Source organism: Lissotriton helveticus, chromosome 1_1 (assembly GCF_964261635.1).
Source record: "Lissotriton helveticus chromosome 1_1, aLisHel1.1, whole genome shotgun sequence".
Taxonomy (NCBI): domain Eukaryota; kingdom Metazoa; phylum Chordata; class Amphibia; order Caudata; family Salamandridae; genus Lissotriton; species Lissotriton helveticus.
In genome coordinates, this window is record NC_136057.1 from 1,938,042,892 (window position 1) to 1,938,066,765 (window position 23,874).

The following is a 23,874-nucleotide window of genomic DNA, read 5'->3' on the forward strand; positions in this document are numbered from 1 at the left end:
TAAGTTACAGGAAGCCCAAATCTGCAGAACACCGGCATTTATTTCAAACAAACTGGCAGCATTCCTTTCCTGACGCGTTTCGGCTGTCCTATGTAGCCTTTTTCACAGGTGAGTCACATCTAAGAGCACTTGGTTGGAAAGTCTTAAATCCATATTGACACGACCTTGCATGCTGATATGCAAAAGCATGCAACTCCCACAATGCATTTGTATAGCAATAAGTTAGTCCAAGCTGCAAAGGTCGTATAAATGATGCTTATAGCGTTTTAAAACACTCACAGTCTCAGTATAAAACGTTATGTGCAAGTGTAAAACATCTTTGGAAATATAAAAGTCACATATTTTCCTAGGAGGCTTATTTATTTTATATTACCTGCGATATATATATATATATATATATATATCCATTCCCTAGGGGTAATAAGAAGTTTAGGAGCAGGTACATAGGTAATCTCTCTTACCATATGAAAAAAGATCTCTTGAACATGGAGCTCATCCTCAGAGAACAACAACGCATACAATAGGCACTTAACCCCAGTAGGGTTCACAAAAGAAACAACCTGTCTTTGACAGTGTTAAACAATAATACCTGTAGAAAACTGTAACATAACACTTGGGTGTGCCACTAAGTGAACAACAGTAAAGACACTAGCAAAAATGTATCATAGTTTGTAAGAAATCAAAGACCAACTTCCCCACACCACCTAGTAACGGGGAGAGAAAGAGCTAGACAGAAATAAAGACAGAACTAAGGCTCCGCACCACCTCTACCGTTGCGAAACCGCTGCAGAGGTGAATCAACCTGCGCCCCAAACAGATAAGTACCACCAAAGGGTATGCCAAACAGCACGGCAACAGAGCACTACACAGGAGGCTATAGCTCTAGCGATTGAATCAGTGGTATCCATACCACAAAGTCTAAGAAGCTTGGCCACCTGCTGCCCATCACGTATTAAGGGTGCAAGAGCGGCACAACTTTCCTCCGGAATGGATGGTAATATAGATGCCAATGAATCCCACAAAGCATAGCTGAAACGAGCGAGTACACAAGAAGTATTGGTTGAAACTCAAAGCCAAACTGGTGGAGGCAAAAATGTGCCTACCGCAAGTATCGAGTCGTTTAGCATTTTTATCTGGAGGGATAGGTGGAACCGAACCAATATTTTGTGCAGCCAAAGCAGTCTGAACGACAAAGTTTTGAAGAGTAGGAGAGGCCGGGTTATCAAAGGCCAGACGATGTCTATGAGAAATGGAACGTTCAATAAGAAGGCCCCTATTGGGTTTGGCCGAGGCCTCTAACAAGGTGTCAGATAAAGCTGCGCAATAAGGAAGCGCTGGCTCTTCTTCATTTATTTTTATTTATTTATTTTATTTTTGCAATTTTTAAAGCGCAAGCAATTACCCATACGGGTGTCTCGGCGCTACAGAACTCTGAGCTCACTACTGAAGACAAAGGGTTAGGAGGTAGAGAAAAGCCATGTTTTAAGGCTTTTTCGAAATTTAAGAAGCGTAGGTGCAGATTTGATATGGAGTGGGAGAGTGTTCCATAGCTTAGCTGTAGCAGTGGTGAAACATCTATCTCCCCAGGTGGCCTTTCTTGTACGAGGTACATTCAGCAAGAGGGCTGTGGAAGATCGTAACGTCCTGCGTTGTTCCACTGGATGAAGAGCTTCTTTTAGATACTGGGGCCCTGGATGGTTTAAGGTTTTATAAGCTATACATAGGGCCTTAAATTTGATTCTGCTCCTGATTGGAAGCCAGTGGAGCCTTTTGATGTGGTGGGAAGTGGGATTGAATTTAGGAATGGAGAGTAAGGTTCTAGCCGCCGCGTTTTGCACGGTCTGCAACTTGTTGAGAACCCCTTCCTGCGCATTCAGAAGGAGTGAGTTGCAGTAGTCTGTTCTTGAAAAGACTAGAGAGCTGATGAGGGTTTTGCCGGCTGATTGAGGTAGATATGGCAGAAGCTTTTTGATTTTTTTGAGGGTAAAAAAGGCGGAAGATACGACAGCGTTAGCATGATGGTGAAAAGTCAGCTTATTGTCGAAGATGACTCCTAGGTTCCGGACTTTTACCACTGGTTGGGGGGGGGGAGCCCAACTCAGGTGGCCACCACTGTGGGGACCATGCTGGCTGCAAGCTCCCGAATGTCATCACCTCCGTTTTATCGGAGTTAAGTTTGAGGCAGTTTGATGACATCCAGGAGCTTATTGCCTTCATACCTTCCTGAAAGTTGGATGCGACACTGGCTCCATTGTTGTGCACCGATAGCACCAGTTGCGTGTCATCGGCGTACGTGGTAAGGGCTATTCCGTAAGTTTTTATTACTCTCGCTAAGTCCGATACGTAGATATTAAAAAGCAGGGACACTTTGGGTTCCCTGACATATCATGGTGCTAACTACATGCTAGTTCGGACTGACTGTGGTGCAAAATGTCTAACAAAGGGTCGCTGGACACAGCAACAGATGGAAGTGGCATCTTTAAAACCTCAGCAACTGCTTGAACAGGTCAGCAAACGAGAAGTTTACCTCTGAAGCTAATCCAGGAAGAGATAGAAGGACAGAGGCTGGAGTGATGGTGGGAAGGTCTGCTGATATTTGCACTTACCACGATCACTTGGTTTGATGCTAGCATGCCTTCTTTCACCAAAAGTGTCACATAGAATCTCCATTTATTTTGCGCGAAATATTGATAAGTGTCCCTGCTTTGTGCCTGTCATTGCGTATCAAACTAGCATGTAGTTAGCACCATGATATGTCAGGGAACCCAAAGTGTCCCTGCTTTGTGCCTGTCATTGCATATCAACCTGGCATGTAGTTAGCACCGTATGTCAGGGCACCCAATGTTACTTACCCAGTAAGCATCAGTTTTTGGCATGTAGTGCTGTAAATTCATATGCTTTGCATACTCCTGCCATCTAGTGTTGGGTTTGGATGTTTGCAAGTTGTTTTTCTTCGGAAAAGTCTTTCCGACTCCTCCTTTCGGTGATAGTGCGCATGGTCAGACTCCATTGTTAGATTGGTTTGCCGCAAGCGGGTGAGAATAGAGTAAGTAAGTGTAGTATAATGATGTCCGTGCGTATAAGCGTATAATGAAGAACTACAACAACTACAGGTGCATTGAATCTACAGCTCTACATGCCAGGAACAGATTCTTACTTGGTAAGTAACATTATCTGTTTGAGGCATGTGTGCTGTGGATACACTTGCTTTGCATGGACTACAAAGCAGTATACTCCCAAAGTGGTGGCTAACCTGTAGATGTTGCAGTTGTCGGAAACAGTGTTTTAAGTACTGCTTGGTTTACATTAGCTTGTTGACGTGCTAACACATCCACACAATAGTGTTTAGTAAATGTGTGTGATGTAGACGATGTAGCCGCTTTACATATGTCAGCTAAAGGAATGTTACCTAAAAAGGCCACAGAAGTCCCTATTTTGCGAGAGGGATGCGCTCCAGGGGATATGGTTAAAGTTATTTTGGCTTTAACATAGCATGTTTGAATGCATTTAACAATCCATCCGGCAATACCAGATTTAGATATAGGATTGCCCCTGTGAGATGGAGCAAATGCAACAGTTGTTTTGAGAAAGTCTTTTGTCCTATCTATATAGTACAGTAAAGGTCTTTTAACATCAAGCGTGTCACAGAATCAGGTTGAGGAAAGAAAACTGGTAACAACCGATTGATTTATATGAAAAGCAGAAACTACTTTGGGAAGGAATTTAGAGTTGGTGCGGAGAACTATCCGATCATTGTGCAGCTGTGTGAGGAGGACGACTTTGGAGCGGACCGGAAGTGGGAGAAGGCTGTGCCGATTCAACCCATACCGGAAGCAGGCAGCAGTCTAGCTGTGGCTCGGGCGCGTGGAGAAGAGACACTGACAGAAGCGGCAGATCGCACAAAAGACTCGGAGGTGGAGGAGACAGGGCGCGATGTCGGAGGACGGAGAGGAGTGAACATGGAGGACAGCAGCGGAGTGAATGAAAGCAAGAACAGAGCTGAGGAAGGCGAGAGGGAAGAGAAGCAGACAAGAAGGAGCCGGGAGAGTGTATTCTTTACTGTGACAAAACCCGGTGGGCCGAAGGGAGGAGAAGACGCCCCGGGTCCGACGCCATGGTCCTGGAAACGGGCCGTGGCCTAAGGCGAGTACCCCTCGGGGGATCGCTCTGGTGGGGGTGGTGGAGAGGTGTGGGGAGGGAGGGCACTTGAGTGGTGGTGATTCACTTTGTAAGTACCTTCACAGCCCCTCCCACACGTAGATACAGGTGACGGTAGCACAAACAAAGTCCTAACCCACAAGCACAGTTACTGACCCCGACCTGTTCTTTTTGTTTCCTTTCCTCCCTTCCCCGCCCGTCACGTGTGTCCAAGCAAGACAGAGAGAACCCCGGAGGACCCCAGCCTACCCCGTCCCGGAGCCAAGAAACCAGAAGAGACACTGTCTCCCATTCTTGTGCAACTTTCCTACCAGTAATCCGAGATTTCCTCACCTACTTTGATCTTAGAGAAAAAGAAAATAAGTCACGTACTCCCTAATAATGTGTCTTGTGGTCCATCACACCCCGGTGGCACTAAGCCTTCCCTACAAGCTGAAAGGTAGGTTCTGCTAAAGTTAATGTCTGTAGCTCACCAACTCTCCTCAGTGATGTGATAACAATGAGGAAAGCAACTTTCCATGAGGGGAACTATTAAGGGTACTTGTGCAATGGTTCAAAAGGTGGACCCATGAGCCTTGTAAGAACAATGTTGAGATTCCACACTGGGGCACAGGAATCCTTGGTGGTATTACTCTTTTTCAGCCTTTCTTGAAGGCCTTGATTATGGGAACTCTGAATAGTGACAGATGTTGCCCATTTTGTAAGTACAGAGCTACTGCTGCAAGGTGCAAACAAATAGACATATAAGCCAGTCCTGTTCACTGTAACTAACAAGCAACAAATAATGTTTTGAATAGAAGCATCTAAAGGATTAATGTTGTTGTTATTGCAATATACAACAAATCTTCTCCATTTGGCTGCATAGCAAGCTCTGGTGGTAGGCCTTCTTACTTCTTTTAGAATATTCATACAGTCTGGTGGTAAATTTAAATAACCAAACTCTATGATTTCAGAAGCCAGATCGCTAAATTCAGTTTTTGGGGATTGGGATGTCTGACTTCTCCTTGGTTCTGTGTGAGGAGACTAGAGGTAAGTTGCAGGTTTTTGATGTGGAACTAGTGACAAAACGGGGTGGTGTTCCATGGTAGATGGGCCCATGTGGTAGCTACTAGAATTAGTGTGAGGGATGTTTGCCTGAGTTTCTGAACCACCCATTGACTGAGCGGGAGTGGCGGAAAAGTGTAGGCAGATATCCCTGACCAGTTCATCCATAGGGCATTGTCCTTTGAGAGCAGGTGTGGGAACCTGGAGCCGAATTTTGGACATTTTGCATTTTCGGTTGTGGTGAATAATTCTATTCGTGGAACCCCCCCATTGTTGAAAGTTCGGAAGGGAAACTTGGGGGTGAAGTTCCCACTCATGAATTTGCTGCGTTCTTCTTCTGAGGAGATCAGAAATTTGATTGTTTACTCCTGGGAGATGTTCTGCCAGAAGATAAATCTTGTGATGGATCGTCAAATTCTAAATGGCTTTCTTTCTTGCTTGCTTGCTACTTGGAGAACCCTACCTGGACACTCATCTCGCCACACGCAGCCTCTGCCCCTGGGTCCAGGAACGCTGTAGGTCTCGCCGCTATTACCAACTCACGGCGGCTGGAGACTACAGCTCCCAGTGGGCTTTGCGTGTACTTCCGGTTCCCGCAGCCAGCGCGCCCGGAGGCGCTACAAAGGCGGGCCAGCCCCTCGGTGGAGCGGGAGGCTTTCTTTCTTGCTTGCTTGCTACTTGGAGAACCCTACCTGGACACTCATCTCGCCACACGCAGCCTCTGCCCCTGGGTCCAGGAACGCTGTAGGTCTCGCCGCTATTACCAACTCACGGCGGCTGGAGACTACAGCTCCCAGTGGGCTTTGCGTGTACTTCCGGTTCCCGCAGCCAGCGCGCCCGGAGGCGCTACAAAGGCGGGCCAGCCCCTCGGTGGAGCGGGAGGCTTTCTTTCTTGCTTGCTTGCTACTTGGAGAACCCTACCTGGACACTCATCTCGCCACACGCAGCCTCTGCCCCTGGGTCCAGGAACGCTGTAGGTCTCGCCGCTATTACCAACTCACGGCGGCTGGAGACTACAGCTCCCAGTGGGCTTTGCGTGTACTTCCGGTTCCCGCAGCCAGCGCGCCCGGAGGCGCTACAAAGGCGGGCCAGCCCCTCGGTGGAGCGGGAGGCTTTCTTTCTTGCTTGCTTGCTACTTGGAGAACCCTACCTGGACACTCATCTCGCCACAAGCAGCCTCTGCCCCTGGGTCCAGGAACGCTGTAGGTCTCGCCGCTATTACCAACTCACGGCGGCTGGAGACTACAGCTCCCAGTGGGCTTTGCGTGTACTTCCGGTTCCCGCAGCCAGCGCGCCCGGAGGCGCTACAAAGGCGGGCCAGCCCCTCGGTGGAGCGGGAGGCTTTCTTTCTTGCTTGCTTGCTACTTGGAGAACCCTACCTGGACACTCATCTCGCCACACGCAGCCTCTGCCCCTGGGTCCAGGAACGCTGTAGGTCTCGCCGCTATTACCAACTCACGGCGGCTGGAGACTACAGCTCCCAGTGGGCTTTGCGTGTACTTCCGGTTCCCGCAGCGAGCGCGCCCGGAGGCGCTACAAAGGCGGGCCAGCCCCTCGGTGGAGCGGGAGGCTTTCTTTCTTGCTTGCTTGCTACTTGGAGAACCCTACCTGGACACTCATCTCGCCACACGCAGCCTCTGCCCCTGGGTCCAGGAACGCTGTAGGTCTCGCCGCTATTACCAACTCACGGCGGCTGGAGACTACAGCTCCCAGTGGGCTTTGCGTGTACCTCCGGTTCCCGCAGCCAGCGCGCCCGGAGGCGCTACAAAGGCGGGCCAACCCCTCCGCGTCGCGGGACGCGCGCGGGCAGCGCCGGGCGGAGCCCGGGCAGAGGGCGGGCCGTCTGTGGCCGTCAGGGGCTGACAGAGGCTGGGCTGGGCCCCGTCCCTTTCCTCTTACCAACCACGACGACTCACGCTTGGTGCCTGTTGCCCTTCTGTTGCTCAAACCATGTCTACACGCTCTGGTAAACCTCTCAGGGGTGAGGGTGAAAGGGGATCTAATGTCGCGAGCCCTGTCATAGGGTCAATGGACCGTTTCATTACCAGGGTAGCGGCGGTGATTGAAAAGGAGATCGCCATCTCTGAGCGGCGTCTATCTGAAGTATACCTCCCCGCAAGACGTTCATCATTGGGGGCAGACGCCCAGTCGCCCACGCCAGCCATTACCCGGGTTCAAGCAGGTACCCCCCCTAGTATGGTCAGTGCTCCTTCAGAACCCCTCCATCTGACTGGTATTGAGCAAAATATAGATAGGTTGGAAACTCAGGCTGTTCTTCTTCCTATAGTAACAATGGAAGACGATGGCCCTAGTAACTGTTCCGTATCATTACCACCTATTTCCTTAAGTGATGTTATTAGAGACCCCGAGTCCCCAAATTCCCCTGCACCTACCACAGTTGTACCAGATGGAAAGCTAGTTGGGGCTTTACCTATTATCGTGACTCCTGATACTAGGCAGGAGTTTCCCCTCGTAGGAAAAAAATCGCGCAAACGTAAGAAGGGTAGGCTAGTGAGACAGGCCGCCCTCTACCAAAGAGTAAGTAAGCCTCCTGTACCTAACACAAGTATTACAAGGGGTGCCCCTATGCTGAATGAAACCGACACAGAAGGGGATGTACTGATTTCTCCAAAGGGCCCTCACACAACTAAGGTCCCAAAGCGAGCTGACTTAGTAGCGGTCGAAAATATTCTGGAGAAGGTATATACCCTCTTGAAACCGTTACTAACTCAAGTGAAGGGTCTAGGGGAGAGGATTGACAAACTAGAGCAGTCAACTCTGGATGGGTTACACTCACTCAAAACAACAATCAAACAAGCAACTAGAGTGACTGTAAATAAGGATGTGGGTGTTAAAGGGAATGATCTACCAGCGCAGAAAGGCCCTAAGCCCCCAACAACCCAAAATAAAGCTGCTCCTAATAATCTAGTAATCCCAACTCCCAAATCTCCTCGCCATCTGAAACCAGGTCCAAGCCACAAGGGACTCCCAACAAATAAAGAGCCTGAGAAAAATAAGCCTAAATCTCTTCCTCAAAAACAGCAACAGACAACTGATGGTAATAAGGAAGTCCAACAAAAATTAGAAGGTAGTAGTAAACCCAGCGGGCCAACGACTAGGAAAGCCCCCAGGCCTGCAATACAATGTTCTGCCCCAAAAATCTCCCCACAGGCCCCCAGTATCCCCCCACGACGGATCCCCCCAATTAATCTCCCACCAGACTGTCAACCATTTGTTGCAGTCATGGTTAATGTGCCTCCCCTAAAGGATGGTCAGTTGGAAAACCATCAATCACTCAAGAACAAGTGTATACACTGGCTGAAGGCAAATAAACCAATCCCCCCGGGTATGGACGGCATTATCCTAAGTGTCCGTAGAGTGGGATGGGTAGGGCAAGGGAAAAAAATGCTGGAGGGAGACTGTGTAATTATAAACTTCCAAGATTACAGAGTGGTGCCATCCATTTGTACTCCTATTAAAAACATGGGGGCCCCGGGGGTTAAATTGGTAGACCTCTCATATTTTTACCCTAGGCACCTTGTTAGCCCAAATGGAGGAAGTGAAAGTTCTCTTAATTCTGGCCAAAACTGGGCCGGGGTTGTAGGAGGCGATAGGGAGAAACAAATGTGGGCAATTGGCCCCTGCTGACTGGAATTAGCGAGCAGAGCAGAACAAGTAGAAGCACCACCCACCCAAATAAACCTTGCAAGTGGAATGGGAGACCCTATAATAATTCCACAAGATCCCTGCTCTCCTCGGATATATAGGGGGAGCCCTATAGATAGGGGCTTTCAAGCGCCCAGCGAACATCCAGCTGTGACGGACCTAGTCTTTAAGGTTTTCAGCTGGAACATCGCAGGGATTGCTGGAAAACTGGCCCTCCCAGACTTTACTGCATGGGTTGATAAGCACTCCTTGTGCCTCTTCCAGGAAACCTGGAGCCTGATACCGGTCCATAGGGTGGGTTTTTCCTCATACTCCTCTCCTGCGCGGGTCTCGGAATCTGGGAGAGGCCGCCCAGTGGGTGGCCTTCTTATTTGGGTCGCGGCTTCTCTAAACTGTAGAGTAGTGGACTATCCCACAGGTTCCCCGGACATACAAAACATTACCCTCATAGACCAAAGGGGAAGAATTGTTCTAAACATCTTTAATGTGTATGCTCGGGGCACAAAGGGTGGGAGAAAGTCTCCTGTGATAGCTCTTCTCGAGACCCTGTTAAACAACACCCCCCATAAGACCCGCACCCTGGTTGTAGGTGATATGAACTGCACGTTCGAGCCTTTGGGCTCGGACGTTTCCCTCGACCAGGATGAGGAGGATGCCAGGTGGGGGATCCCAGCTCTGGACATCGCACCGATTAAAAGGTGGACAGAAGTGGCGCTCCAAATATACTCCCTTACTCTTGAATTTAATTTAAGGGCAGCGAATGGGAGGACTTCCTTGGATAGGGGGGGTGCACATACCTACAACAGACCAGGGCACACCTCTAGGCTGGATTATGCCCTAATAGACGTGTGCTTATGGCCTTATGTAAAGGACATGCAGGTGGTCCCTTCGACAGAAAGCGATCACAACCCTCTCTCCCTAGAAATGGAACATTGGTGGCAACCCCTAAGGAAGGCCAACATTAAAGAGGCACTCGTACCACTAGATGAATCTGAAGTCTCCCCATGTGGTAGAAGAATTAAATGGGCGAAACTGGTCCTATCCGAGGCGAAGGTTGGGGAAATTCAATCCCATTTAAACCGCGCGGTAATATCTCTGGAATCCTCGCTAGAAGGGGTGGGTAAAGTGAGTGGGTTATTTCTCTCCCTGATTGAAGCCCTAACCAACGTGTTTACCCTGTACTCTAAAAAGCCGGGCAATACAGGAACTAAAAAATCTGTTGAGGGGTGGTATACCCAAGCATGCAGGACCCATAAGGCAAAGCTAGTTGAGGCAGTTAAATCTAAATCCCAAAGTGTGATCCAGGAAGCTAGGAAGGCTTACAAAAAGACCCTTAGTTTGGCTAGAAGGGAGTGGGAAGAAAATTACTGGGAAGACCTACTCCAGGCTAGCAAAATTAGGGATTCAGGGGTGTTTTGGAATCTTATAAGGAAACTGAGCAAATCCGATGCAGCCATCAGACCCTGCAGCATCCCGCCTCAAAGTTGGGCAAAACACTTTGGGTCTTTATACCTCCCACCAGACGGGGAACTGTCTGTGGGGATGGATCTCACACTAGCAATCGAACCTCATGCCTATGACCTTTTCACTCCCTTAGAGATTGAGGGGGTTATAGGCTGGGTGGCACCACGCAAGGCACCGGGCCCGGACGGCCTTCCGGGTGATTTGATGAGGGCTTACCCAGCGGAATGGGGAAGGATCATAGCAGCTCTCCTAAATGATATTATGAGGGGAGGAGTAGTACCAGAATCCTGGAAAGGGGCGGTGGTTGTCCCCATTTATAAAAAAGGGTGCAGGGAAACCCCGGGAAACTATCGCCCAATAAGTCTGATAGACTCCACCCAAAAGATAGCTGGTAAAGCTATCCTTGGTAGGATCCTCCATTGGGTGGAGGAGAATAAAATCCTATCAGACTTCCAGGCAGGTTTCCGGGCTGGTATGGGGACTATAGAGCAGGTGTTTAGGTTGTCCCTCTTGGGGTGGAAGGTGGTGGAGCTAGGCAAGGGTAGTCTTTATTTAGCCTTTATAGACTTGAAGACTGCCTTTGATCTAGTTCCCCGGGAAGAGCTTTGGAGGGTCCTTTTTGAGTTGGGGCTACCACCTTACATCTTGTCCCTTCTTATAAGCCTTCATGCCCACACTTTTGCACAGGTCCGCTGGGGTAATAACGGAGAGCTTACGGAAAAAATACCAGTGTCTAGGGGCGTAAGACAGGGTTGCGTCCTGGCACCCACCCTATTCTCGTTATATCTGAATGGGGTGGTAAAACACCTTCAACAAGAACCAGCTGACGCCCCCTGTCTTGGAGGTGTCCGTATCCCAACCCTGCTTTTTGCGGACGACACGCTCCTGATTTCGAAGACCCCACAAGGACTACAGAAACTTCTAACACGATTCCAGGAGTTCTGTGTTGCAAAAGGGCTAATAATAAATGTGGACAAAACAAAATACCTAGTTGTTAACCCACCTAAAAAATTGGGCCGCCCACCTACACTCAACTCTATTCCCCTGGAGAAAGTAGCCGAATTCGACTACCTTGGCATTCGGATTACGGACAGGATGACTTGGGCAAACCACATTGAAAAAATGGTCCTTAACCACAGGAGAGTAGGAGGAGCTCTCATGAGGGAATACAGGGCCTCAACTAGGAGATCACTTACCCCAGTACTTGACATCTACAAGGCCAAAGTAGCGACATCAGCCTTGTATGGGGCAGAACTGTGGGGTCACTGCCGTCTGGATGCCCTAGTTACTGCCGAGAGCAAGCTATTAAAATCCTTCATCGCTGTTCCTCTGAGCACACCGTCAGTACCTGTGAGGATGGACACGGGATGTAAAAACATTAAAGATCAGGCCCAGCTTCGCCCGCTCCTGTTGTGGACACGGATCTGGAGGTACGAAGAATTAAAATCCTATGCTGATGCCCTGAGAGACATAATGAGCCAGGGGGGTTGGGCCAAGATAAAATGGTTAAAGGACACCAAAAAGCTGTTGGAGAATATAGGACTAGGGGATTGTTAGTCATCCCGCTCAGCCCCTCCAAAAGAAGTTGTCAAGGCGCTTTTTTGGAAATGGACTGTTGAGCGTCTAATCTCTAGCCCAAATCACTGCAGGTCCACTGCCACCTTTTTACAAATCAAAGACACTGTGGCCATCGAACCTTACTTGGACTTGATTACTCTCCCCTTTGACCGTGCTCTTTACTTTAAATTTAGAGTTGGTTCCCTCCCGCTAGGTGCCCTGGTATCGAAATGGTCAACAGCGGATCGCACTTCTCCCAACTGTGCATGTTGCCCGAGTAAGATTGAGTCTATTGTGCACGTCTTATTTGAATGCCCGGATTATGCAAGGCCTAGGAGCTCTTGGCTGAAACCACTCTGCCGTAACATGGGCACACGCAGTCATTTAGTAGCCTTGCGTATCCTAAGCACGGACACTTCCCCCCCCATAGTCTGTGGAATAGCTAAATTTTTAAAGCAGTTTTGGCACATTCGATGTAAGAGATTGTCAGTAGCTGTTTAATCCTTGTTTTAGCTAATTTATTAACAGATTTTATATCCTTTTATCACTTTTTAATATTCTAACATTTCTTACTGACTTCTTATGGCATAAAATTTTTGTATACTGTATTGATTGTATTATGTATGTGCTTATAAGATATCTCTGCGTATTGAATAAAAGCTTATGACTGACTAAATGGCTTGAGCGAGTGTTGACAGTGAATGTCCCCTCCCAACCCCCTCCCTGTTTCTGCACATAATACAGTGCTGTCATGGTGTCCGTTCGGACTAGGAGAGTTGTGGCTATGAGGTGAGTTTGAAAAGCTTTGAACCTTGTACTTGTTGCTCCAGAGGCCTTGTATTGTTTAATCTTTGAGATGAGCCCCCAACCTGTTACAGATGTGTCTGCTGTGAGCAGGATCTGTGGAACAAGGTCGATGAAAAACCAGACTGCTGATACGTTTTGTGGGTTTCACCACTGCAAAGAGCGATGGGTACGGCCGTCTAACAAAATTTGATCGGTCAATAGGCCCTGTGATTGATTCCACTGACGTGCTAAGCACTCTTGTAGGGGGCGCATGTGAAGCCTTGCATGGGGTACAATTGGTAAGGTTTGTTTGGTTTGAAACATGTAGGATCTTAGTTTGAATATTGTGTATTCAGGCTACATTGGGAGAGGGTAGCGCTTTGACTGTGTCTAGACTGGCTCCTAGATAAGACTGCATCTGGGACGGATGCAGGTGAGATTTTTGTGCATTGATGGTGAAGTCCAGTTGATGAAGTAGATTTATTGTGATGTGTGTGTGCTGAAGACAGTTCTGGTGAGTGCTGGCTTGTTGAAAAATTAGTACGTTTTGGTGAACATTATCTGCGCCATCTTGCCTCTTCCCCTGATGCCACACTTTTGTCGTGCGCGCCCGCCATTTTTTTAAGATGCCCCGATCAGAACGAACCCTTTTGCATGCTGCTGGCCCCTGACATAGCCCTTCGCCTTCACTAAGCCTGCACGCTGACCACCCCCTGCTTGCACCTGCCTTGAGTCATAAACCCCTCTTCGGCGCTGCTCTGCCCCAGGCCCTCATCCTGTTCCCAGCGCGACACCTCCCTGCTTCCCTTTCATGATCCCCGGCCCTTTGATGCAAACCCCTTTTCCCCGTGTGCCCGTTTGTCTTCCCCGTTCCCAGGCCGACACCCAGCTCTGCCGATACCAATCCCATGCCCCTCCCCGTACAATAGAAAGCTTCCCTCCTCAAAGGACCCCCGAGATGATCAAAGCCCCCCCCCCATCCCACGAGATCCGATCGAACCCCACACACACCGTGAATCGGCGGAATATCCAGCTGCGCGATGATCATCACCTGTTGTGAACGGGGCGGGGACTTCCACTGTAACCTTGCGTGGGAACGGGCTGGGAAGGGGGGGATTCTGAGGATGTCTTTCCGTACATCAAAGTATCGACGAGAATGTGTTACATGCAATAAACAGATAAACGTGTGTATAAGAGGCCAGGCCTCAGGGATGCAGTTAGAGCACCTCAGAACGATACCTTCTGTCCGTTTCGTTGTGTTCTCCTCCGGAGAAAATAAAAACCTTGTTTCCTGCCTTCCAGTCTCCAGCGCCTGCCTCTTCATTGATTAAATAACTAGAGGGTCACAGAGGCAATACCGCCGGGCAAATATCGATTGTCCCCGACCCGACTCAGGTTTTAACAATTGGCGTCCCAAGCGTGGGGCCCATCAGCGACTCGTGGATCCAGTGGGAGAGGTCCTGACGACAGAGTGAACGACTGCAACGATCGGGAGAGCTCTTGCCCAATAGACCCTCGTCTGGCAGCCGATCATCCGAACTTCACTAGTTCCGAACAGACCTCTCTCGAGTGATCTACGGTCCTGACTGGGGACCATCAGGAGTGCCGTGAGAAATACGAGAAAAAGAGGACGATCGGGCGCTGGATTCGGAAGACAAGAAACTGTCCACATGGTCCGGGTAAGGTTGTGTAATCACGACAAGTTGCGAAATAATTGCTTGATTGTTTGATTGTTTAAAAATACTAGTATTGCTCTTTATTTATTTGGAGATTCACTGTCTACAAACGGAGAAACAACGGGCTCTCTCTTTGCAAGCAGTGGAGGATAGGTAGGGCAGCAGCCGTGCTTATTTTTTTCTCCCCCACTCAATAATTACTTGAAACTGAACTGTTGTTCGCAAAACTATTGTTTCCTGGAGATTCCCTGTCTGCAAACAGGGAAGAGACCACCCTTTTTGCAGATAGTGAAAAGGGTAGGTAACGCAGATCTTTGCGGACCTACTCATTCTCCCCATTGTTATTTATTGGTCTTTTTGTTATTTTTTGATCCATGAGGTATTCACTGCCTGCAAACAACGTTGAATAGAAATATTCTGTCTAGTCTTTGCACCTAGTGATAAGATAGGCAGTGCTGACTTTTTAGTCCCTCGTTACGAGCCGTCATGTCTGTCTTCTCCCCACTGATTAATAGCCTGTTTAGCCCGGACCGTGTATTAGAGGTGGACCATATAGCTCCACTAGAAGGCACCCCTAATAAGGACATGTTCATAAACTATGGATTAGTCACCATAGCCTATAATAAATTGTGGCACAGGTATACCGAAGAGAGTCAAGACAAACAGTGGCCACTGGCAGGATCCTTTGACCTTGATAAAATAGAAACGTTAGAAATAGCCCTTCGAAATAATAAGACAACGCCAATTATGCTCGACAGTCTCGGTATGTGGCGCAGAGAGGCTACGCAACGACAGAGAAAAGACGAGGACAAACCAAGTAGAGAAATATACCGACAGGACAACCCCAGGACACCGCTACCCACAACTTATCCCCCGACACTATGCAAAAGACGACCAGACTTAGGGCCAGACCAATGCGCTTTTTGTAGGTATGTCGGACACTGGAAAGCCCAATGCCCGACTCTACTGAGCGTGAGTAAAGGCAAAGGGCCGACGGGAACGACAGACCGGCAGTACGAGAAAAAGCGCGAGACAAAGAAGAACCCGACTTACATAGACAGACTAGACAGAACCACCACGTTTGATTATGCCCGATGGCACAGATTTCGCCAGGACAATTTCAGCGGCATGCTCAAGTTCTCCTAGGTCGGGCAACGTCAAGACGGGAACCCAGCCTCGTTTCAAATTCACAGACGGAAAGAGATAATTATGACCGATAACTGTTTTATATTCGTCTTGGGTCTTTGTATGTCGTACTTGTACTGTCCCCCGTCTGAGTTTGTGTGTATGTAATGTACAAATCTGCGTCATCCCTCTACACGTGTTTCCGTGTTACTCAACCTCTGTTAGCAGAAACTTAGCATAAAAGCAACCTGGAAAGAAAGAAATGGTAAAACAAAATCCGTAGACCATTAATGAACTTGAACTTTTAATTTAGCACAACAAACAAGGAATAATAACGGTAAACTGTAGAAAATGAAAGTCAAACAGAACATTCGCCCCCCCCCATTCTGGAACCTTCCAAAGTAGGGCAGGGTTACGGCTACGCCCAACCAACGGCAACCCATATAAGGCGGGCCCGGCCGCCAACTCTTGGTCAGGAAATCTTAACGTATGGGGGAGCCGGAGGAGAGGCAGGAGCCAGCAGCCGGGGCAGTTGTAGGTAGTCCCGCCACATGTCTCCTCAGCCAGCCGCAACGGGCCTGGATAGACTTAAGTAGTCCCGCCACATGTCCAGAGAAGAACGAGGCACCTCTTCCTTTTCTCTTCCGTAACAGCCGCAGCAGCTCTGGACGGCGGGATGTCCTGCACGTACCTCCACAACAATTTGTCCAAGTTGGGCTGGGAGGGAGAGGCGACGCGGACGAGCCTCTCCCACCTCCACCGATAGGAGGTCTCCCAGCCCCCGGCCCGACGCCGAACACCCCCAGTCAGGCGATGGTGCCAATACTTCCACAGCACCGAACACACCATGGTGGCACCCCAGTACTTGCGCAGCACCGAACGTGCAATGGTGACCATATTTTCGGAACACCGAACCTGCAATGACTGCACTGATACTCGTGCCGCGCCGAATGCGCGCCACAGGTGACCATACTCCCACAGCACTGAGCACAGGACTTGGGAAACACCGGATGTGGAGAGACCTTCATGCGGGGCGATGAAAAGGAGCGGCATGGAGTGCACCGGGAGAAGGAGACGATGCGAACGAGTCTCCCTCGCCCCCCCCCAGGTGGGGGCATCACAGCTGCACCCCAGCTGAACGTCCCGCTTTCACACAACAGGGACCTCTTCCTTTCACTCCGAAGGATCTCTCCCACTCTTGCAAACTCGACGAGAGTGGCCCCTGTAGGGCCTCAAAATGGCGTCTGGGTCCGCTGGAAGGCGGGCCACGGCCACTAGAGTAACTTTGACCAGCAATATAACTCGAACATTTGCCCCCTGGAGCACGAGCCCCCATCTCCGACAGCATCTCCGCAGCCTTGAAGATCCTACAAAGGTCCCCGGCGGAACCTCCGGCCTTTGCAGGCTTCCGGTAAGGGACGGCTGCCTTGGTCGCCAACGAAACAAACATGACATTGCCACTCCTTCTGTTAGCATGAATTCTAGAACTGCCGAAAAGGACTCTGGTCCAAACTGCCAGTAATGGGAAACATTTCCCCCTGATGCTGCTTCCGGACTGAGCCGGTCCCGCCCAAAATGGCGCTGGTATCAATCGGAACTTACGAACACCTCGTGGTGTTCCTTCGCACTAATATAAACTTGATGTTCTGAGATTTTATATGATCCTTTGTACACTTGGCTAGAAAAGACAAGGAGAACTCACTCGACGAACAGTATGAAAGGATCCCCGTTACAAATGTTGATTACAAATGTACAATGTATTATATTTTTTTAACTGATGTAAACCTCATTTACGACGCACACGTACGGTATGCATATAGGAAATCTGATTACCACTATTATGATTATGCTTCTAAATTATGAAAATAAATGCCCCCGAACCCCCAGCCAATTAATAGACGTTTTAGTCTCTTACAAATGAATGAGTAAAACTTTCCGATGTTTTTATTGCTGCAAACGACACCCCCCACTGTACGCACTTTAGCCATTGCCACGACCGGCCAAATACGACCGCACCCTCATAATCCTCATGCTGAAATGATTTTGCAAAATAAAGTTTTTTTGAAACTATGGACGGGTATTGCATGCCTTATTTTAAAAATGTGGGATCGGTGGGAAAGTTCTTTTCTGTGCACCCTACTCTGCTCTCTCTTTAAGGTTAAAAGAAGATGGTTGCCCAGCCCTGGAGGACGGATCGGATCGACAACACGACACTCCGCCTTCAAAGTACGCGACTGACTCATGAACTCTCGCGTAGAGGAAGACCTTGACTTCCAAGGATGGGTAAAACGAACGGTGTAAATGAGGGAATGTAAAAGGAGGGTGAAATGAAATAATGTAAATGTGATAAAGTACAACGTTCCAAAGTATCAGGGAACGGAGCTGACCCAAGAACCGAAGAACCTTAGAACGCCACAGCGTTGAAAGAGGTTTAAGGATCCCGATAGTGAGATACATCCTTTGACTAGATACCTCGCACTAAGCACCTCTGGTTTCCTTTTTACGTTTCCCCGCACACGACCTATATGGACACACTACCCCCCTCGACTCCAGAAACCATATCCCCGGGGACCCTGCCCCGAGGAGGAAAGACGAGTAAGAGGTAAGTAGAGGACTTATGAATCCATGTGTTTGAATATGCGCGAATGCTGTCTCCCCCACCCCCTTTTTCCTCCCTCTGCAGGTTACATCAGAGATTACAGCCGAGGTGTGGCGAAGATCTGAAGCCTTGCCATGTCTAATACACGAAGCGGACTAGCGCCGCAAGGTGGTGTCTAAGCACGCCTGCAAACTACTCACGTATCGAACAAACCCGGAAAATTAGCACAACCTGATAAAAAGTGATCACCCTTAAACCAGACCGGACGAGTGAACCCATGTCACGTATGATGCGAAACTATGAGGGAATGTGTGTGTGTGACTGAGGCGTCGACCCAACTGGTCGAAGGACCGAGAATGCGAGAAGTGCGACAAAATGGTACCTCCTTTCTTCTTTCCTTTTTCTCAAGGCACGTCCCCTCTACCCTGTCTAATGCTCAAACTGCATGATTACAAGATTCTAACGCAGACCCGTGAATGCCCTTTACTGTGTAATGCACTAAATAGCCTTTCTTGAATACACCGCCACCCTCTCTGTCGCACGTGTACTATTTAGCCTGCCGTTGCGCTCTCTCTCTCTCTCTCTCTCTCTCTCTCCCTCCCTCCCTCCCTCCCTCCCTCCCTCCCTCCCTCCCTCCCTCCCTCCCTCCCTCCCTCCCTCCCTCCCTCCCTCCCTCCCTCCCTCCCTCCCTCCCTCCCTCCCTCCCTCTATTTTTGCACTCCCACTCTTCCGAGTGATTAGCCCCGAAATTGGCAGATTGCCACCCCTAGCACACCACCTAATTGGCTTCAAATACCGTCAGTATTTGCACAAAAACTTGTCTTTAATACAATCACCCTGAAGCCGCGTCATTACCTCTCCTTTTCCGCTGGAAGTCAATGAACCGAGGTTGGGCCGTAAGGGAAAGGACAGGTAAGACGACAGAGGTTCCCTAATCTGACCCGAAATAAGGGAACTACCTGTCAACGGCTCCTATGGTATAAAACAAGGACCTCAGAATACGCGACCCTCCCCTCCCCGAATTGTCGCAATACCCAAACCGGAAAAATGATCACCCCTGTTACCTCCCCTGTATCAGCCGCCCAAAAACTGGAATTATGAAACTACCCCTCATTTCCGGTTGTGAGAGATGGGTCGATTTATGCCCTTACCACAAGTTTCCTATGTCCCTGGTTGTTCCCCATAAAACCCCTGTCCTTCCTAATTAAGTAATCGGGCTATAAAAGGTTACGTAGGATCCAGAATGATGTTTTACAAGGTTAACAGACTAGTCCAAGGTAAAGAAATCATCGAAATGAACCCCGTAGTAGTTGAAAGGCAGGATGCATCGATAGAAAGGAAATGTTTAACCATGTTCGTCTCTCAGCAAAATACCTGTGTAGTACCATGTTGACGACTCACAGTACCCTTTGTAAAAGTAAAACTCTAGAGAACGGCGTATCTTTGCCAGGTTCGTCTCACGAAGGTGGGTCACTATCAGATGAACTGTCGTGACTGTAATAAATAATTGTAAAGGAAAGTCATAGTAAATCCAACAGGCCCGTCACCGGTCATTCATATGCCAGTTGTGAACACTAATATAACGGGCATTTTTCATTCTTTGCCTGGAGCTGGGAGAGAAATAGACTTTTTGATTATCTTCATCTGCAAATTCTCTAAAGACTGTCTTTTCAAACTTGTTTAAGGGTACTGCTGTTGGAGGAGAGAAGGACCGGATGTGGGAGCACGAGGCCTGACTGCAGACTAAGGAACACCTGCGACATTAGCCAAGGCGAGACCACGACAGAAAAGAGCTGCAGGACGAGGCACTGTTTTCGACAACATGAGAAGAAAGGGTCGACCTGATGCCCCTGCTCGATGTCCAGTGTCTGTCGACAAGTCCCCGCTCTCTGAATTCGGTCACACGCCCGCCTATTTGAAGTCTCTCGTTCCCCTAGTTTGTTCCTAATTTGGCCTTGCTCCATCCCCCTTTTTCCTCTGACCTACCCTATGGACTGTTTTGTACGCTCTTCTTCCATCTGAACTTTCTGACAATCACCTCAAAGGACACAGGGCGAAAAGGACCTTTCCGACCAGAAACGCGAGGAAAGGGTCGTGCCCTGCAACGCAGAACTTAGAACAGAGCTGGACTTGTAGCTCCACCGCCGGTGCTCAACAGCGCCAACGAAAGGCAACAAAGAATGATGAGAACTCGTTAAACTTCGAACATTTGACATCCCCAATCGCCGTTTCTGCTAGACCTCATTTCTCTCCCAGCCACCATTGTATTGATCATGCTCCAATCCGAACCTGATATATATGTAATAACCTGCCAGTATGGAATATACTTGCTGCTCTCGCTACAGAATCGTTTTTGTATTGCATTCCTATGACTTTCCTGCTAAACAAATTGATCAAAGTTTATCAAATAGGCCCACCTCCTAAAAACTAGAAATGTTAAAATGTATTGTTTACGACTCTTTTTTTATCTAGGGTTCCTACCGTTTTCTTTCTCATGCCCACCACAATAGAACCGAGTAGAAAATGAACCAGCAAGATGTCTTGAATATGTTAAAGGGAGGACTGTTGAAAAATTAGTACGTTTTGGTGAACATTATCTGCGCCATCTTGCCTCTTCCCCTGATGCCACACTTTTGTCGTGCGCGCCCGCCATTTTTTTAAGATGCCCCGATCAGAACGAACCCTTTTGCATGCTGCTGGCCCCTGACATAGCCCTTCGCCTTCACTAAGCCTGCACGCTGACCACCCCCTGCTTGCACCTGCCTTGAGTCATAAACCCCTCTTCGGCGCTGCTCTGCCCCAGGCCCTCATCCTGTTCCCAGCGCGACACCTCCCTGCTTCCCTTTCATGATCCCCGGCCCTTTGATGCAAACCCCTTTTCCCCGTGTGCCCGTTTGTCTTCCCCGTTCCCAGGCCGACACCCAGCTCTGCCGATACCAATCCCATGCCCCTCCCCGTACAATAGAAAGCTTCCCTCCTCAAAGGACCCCCGAGATGATCAAAGCCCCCCCCCATCCCACGAGATCCGATCGAACCCCACACACACCGTGAATCGGCGGAATATCCAGCTGCGCGATGATCATCACCTGTTGTGAACGGGGCGGGGACTTCCACTGTAACCTTGCGTGGGAACGGGCTGGGAAGGGGGGGATTCTGAGGATGTCTTTCCGTACATCAAAGTATCGACGAGAATGTGTTACATGCAATAAACAGATAAACGTGTGTATAAGAGGCCAGGCCTCAGGGATGCAGTTAGAGCACCTCAGAACGATACCTTCTGTCCGTTTCGTTGTGTTCTCCTCCGGAGAAAATAAAAACCTTGTTTCCTGCCTTCCAGTCTCCAGCGCCTGCCTCTTCATTGATTAAATAACTAGAGGGTCACAGAGGCAATACCGCCGGGCAAATATCGATTGTCCCCGACCCGACTCAGGTTTTAACAGGCTTTGATAAGCCAGTCGTCTAGATAGGGGAAGACATTAATCTGCTGTCTTCTGAGATAAGCAGTGACTACTGCCAGGCATTTGGTAAAAACTCTGGGCGCTGTAGTCACTCCGAAGGGAAGCACCTTGAACTGGTAATGCTTGCCTGCTATCACAAATCTGAGGTATTTGCGAAGAGCCAGATGAATTGGAACATGAAAATATGCATCTTTTAAATCTAGAGTAGACATAACATCTGCTCTTTGTAAAAGTGGGCGTACCTGTTGAAGCATCACCATGTTAAAGTGCTCTGACCATATATAACGGTTTAACTCTCTGAGATCCAGAACAGGTCTTAGGGAACCGTCCTTTTTGGAGATAAGAAAATACAGAGACTAAACCTCTGAGCCCTGGTACTGTATTGGAACCGGCTCTATTGCCCCTTTTAGTAAGAGGGACTGGACCTCTTGTTCTAGCAAGTGTATGGGTCCTGGAGACAACTTGTGAGATCGAGGTGGAATGTTTGGGGGATTGCTAATAAGCTCCAGGCAATAAGCATGTTAAATAATTCCAAACACTCATGTGTCTGTTGTTATAGACTGCCAAATGGGGAGAGATTACTGAAGTCTTCCCCCGACAGGTGTGGTGTAATCGGGGGGAAGCGTGGGCAAGTCAGTTTTTTGGGGGAAGAGGAGTTACATGGTGTGTTGCCCTTACACCTACCTTTAAGGTTTTTGCCTCTATAACCTCCTCGAAAAAAAACTCTGGAGGGAGAGGACTGGTTGTTACCTTTATAAGTTGAGGTATTTTGATCTGAGGATAGGATTTTGGACCCTCCTCTGTAAAAGTGTGACGAAAGGAGCCTCTGTTGGACGGAGACCGGAGCGCTCCCATAGATTTGGCTACCTCAGTGTCCTTTTTCATTTTCTCTAACGATTGATCTACATTAGGACCAAACAGGTGTTCCTTATCAAAGGGTGTGTTAAAGATTGACTGCTGGACCTCAGGTTTATATCCTGAAATTCTTAACCAAGCGTGTCTCCTGAGCAGGTTGCTCGGTACCGAGCCAGAAGGCTTGACGGCTGTTTTAGAGCCAGGCCTGGAGGCGGGGCATCGGAAACATCATCTCAGTGCCGACCTTGGCCAGGAGGCAGAGTTGGTGCCAAAGCCTTGTGTTTTGTTGGAGTTTGTGGGGGCAATGGGTCTTCGGTACTCATGTCACCTTGTTCCTGCGGCAGTTCTCCGGCGTTGAGGTCTACTTCGAGCTCTGAGTCAGATTCTTGCTCGGAGAAGACTTCCTCTTCCTTCGCCGCTGATGCCTCAATGTCTTCTTGGCCGGAATCTTCACCAAAGATATCCGGTGTGTCTTCGATGCTTTGGTGCTGCATCTCTCTTCATCGAGCCCGATGATCGCGAAGAGTCTTCTTTGATCGAACAATATGCAAGTGTTGCAGGTTTCTTCTTTGTGCTAGGGAGACAAGCACAAGTTGCACACTTAATGTGAGTTGGTGCGTGGATACTTCACGTGACATCCAGGACAGAATTTAAACGGAGTCTGATCCATTGAAGGAGAGCTGACTTGGCGCGGTTAGACCTTGATGGCCGTACACAAAGCTTTCCGATCGAAAGTCGATTCCGATGTCAAAACTATACGTGGAGAAGTTGGAAACGCATACGGAAACAATACCGTAGAGAGGATTGCTTGTCAAGGGAAACCCGAACACTGGTTTCAAACCAGAGCACAGCAATACACGTCTGAACCTGATGGCGGAAAAAAAACTATCTACCAATGGAGTAGATGCCCATGCGCACTATCACTGAAAGGCGGAGTTACCTTATCTCGTGACTAGGAAGCACTTCTTCAAAGAAAAACTACTTGCAAACATCCGGACCCAACACTAGATGGCAGGAGTATGCAAAGCACATTTATCTACAGCACACATGCCTCGAATAGATTATTTTGGTAAATCCTTTAAACTACTTGCTCAACCTTTTGTGAACTCATTGTGGCCATAATATGTGTACGGTCAAAGGGTGGTCATAATATGTACCCTGTCAAAGACCAAAGTAAGAAAGTGTAAGAATCAGCATACCACTTCTTGGTGCAGAAGGAACTTTTTCTAACAATGGACCAAAGACTGTCATAATGGAGAGCGAGGAGGCCTTCCACTAGATATTTCTAGAGCTGGAATGGAGTTAGGTTTCAACAGTGTCATGAAAATGAAGATCTCAGTTCATTTTTGAAAGGTAAACGTCACTTGACTGAGGAAATCTTATCCTCCAACTAGGCGTGTGCCCTACATTTTACCAAAACATTCAATATAATCCCCAGCGGGCACTACCACAAGACAATCTGTACATGCTATCCAATCCCAGCATT

The 23,874-nt window shown here is 48.7% G+C and overlaps 1 protein-coding gene across 1 annotated transcript in view; it reads right to left on the reverse strand.

Annotated features, from left to right (window-relative positions):
• CEP350 (centrosomal protein 350) overlaps positions 1-23,874 on the reverse strand; it is a 1,478,431-nt gene that overhangs the window by 322,125 nt on the left and 1,132,432 nt on the right. The window lies entirely within an intron of this gene.